Here is a 2,126-nt window from a genome sequence, read left to right as displayed (position 1 = left end):
TCCCACTGGGCCGCACACTTCTGCAAGGATGAGTAGTGAATGAAAGTCCCACTGGGCCGCACACTACTGCAGGGATGAGTAGGGAATGAAAGTCCCACTCAACCCCACAATACTACAGGGATGAGTAGTGAATGAAAGTGCTACTCGGCCCCTCGCTACTGCAGGGATGAATAGTGAATGAAAGTCCTACTGAGCCCCACACTACTGCATGGATGAGTAGTGAAAGAAAGTCCCACTGGGCCGCACACTACTGCAATGATGCATAGTGAATGAAAGTCCCACTCGACCCCACACTACTGCAGGGATGAGTAGTGAATGAAAGTCCCACCGGGCCGCCCACTGCTGCAGGGATGAGTAGTGAATGGAAGTCCCACTCAGCCCCACACTACCGCAGGGATGAGTAGTGAATGAAAGTCGCACTCAGCCCCACCCTACTGCAGGGATGAGTAGTGAATGAAAGTCCCACTCGCCCCCACACTACTGCAGCGATGAGTACTGAATGAAAGTCCCACTCGGCCCCACACTACTGCAGGGAAGAGTAGTGAATGAAAGTCCCACTGGCCCCACACTACTGTAGGGATGAGTAGGGAATTAAAGTCCCACTCGGCCCCACACTACTGCAGTGACAAGTAGTGAATACACCTCCTACTCTTCCCCACACTACTGCCGTGATGAGTAGTGAATGAAACTCCCACTCAGCCCCACACTACTGCAGGATGAGTAGTGAATGAAAGTCATACTGGGCCCCACACTATTGAAGGGATGAGTAGTGAATACACCTCCTACTCTTCCCCACACTACTGCCGTGATGAGTAGTGAATTAAACTCCCACTCAGCCCCACACTACTGCAGGGATGAGTTGTGAATGAAAGTCCCACTGGGCCCCACACTACTGCAGGGATGAGTAGTTAATGAAAGTCCCACTGTGCCCCACACTACTGCAGGGATGTGTAGTGAATGAAAGTCCCACTGGGCCCCACACTACTTCAGGGGCGAGTAGTGTATGACACTCCCACTCAGCCCCACACTACTGCAAGGACAAATAGTGAATGAAACTCCCACTCAGCCCCACACTACTGCAAGGATGAGTAGTGAATGAACGTCACACTGGGCCCCACACTACTGAAGGGATGAGTAGTGAATACACCTCCTACACTTCCCCACACTACTGCCGTGGTGAGTAGTGAATGAAACTCCCACTCAGCCCCACACTGCTGCAGGGATGAGTAGTGAATGAAAGTCCCACTGGGCCCCACACTACTGCAGGGATGAGTAGTTAATGAAAGTCCCACTGGGCCCCACACTACTGCAGGGATGAGTAGTGAAAGAAAGTCGGACTGGGCCCCACACTACTTCAGGGGCGAGTAGTGAATGAAACTCCCATTCAGCCCCACACTACTGCAAGGATGAATAGTGAATGAAAGTCCCACTGGGCCGCACACTACTACAGGGATGAGTAGTGAATGAAACTCCCACTCAGCCCTAAACTACTGCAGGGATGAGTAGTTAATGAATCTCACACTCAGCCCTAAACTACTGCAGGGATGAGTAGTGAAGGAAAGTCCCACTGGGCACACACTACTGCAGGTATGAGTAGTGAAAGAAAGTCCCAGTGGCCCCACACTACTGCATGGATGAGTAGTGAATGAAAGTCCCACTTGGCCTCACACTACTGCAGGGACGAGTAGTAAATGAAAGTCCCACTGGGACTCACAATACTGCATGGATGAGTCGTGAATGAAAGTCCCGCTTAGCCCCACACTACTGCAGGGATGAATAGTGAATGAAAGTCCTTCTGAGCCCCACACTACTGCATGGATGAGTAGTGAAAGAAAGTCCCACTGGGCCGCACACTACTGCAATGATGCATAGTCAATGAAAGTCCCACTTGGCCCCATACTACTGCAGGGATGGGTAGTGAATGAAAGTCCCACTCAGCCCCACACTACTGCAGGGATGAGTAGTGAATGAAAGTCCCACCGGGCCGCCCACTGCTGCAGGGATGAGTAGTGAATGGAAGTCCCACTCAGCCCCACACTACCGCAGGGATGAGTAGTGAATGAAAGTCGCACTCAGCCCCACACTACTGCAGGGATGAGTAGTGAATGAAAGTCCCACTCGGCCCC

This window comes from Ambystoma mexicanum, chromosome 1p (assembly GCF_040938575.1).
Source record: "Ambystoma mexicanum isolate Mex_15411 chromosome 1p, UKY_AmexF1_1, whole genome shotgun sequence".
In the NCBI taxonomy this organism is placed as follows: domain Eukaryota; kingdom Metazoa; phylum Chordata; class Amphibia; order Caudata; family Ambystomatidae; genus Ambystoma; species Ambystoma mexicanum.
The sequence above is the reverse complement of the archived record's forward strand: the minus strand, read 5'-3'. Positions refer to the sequence as shown.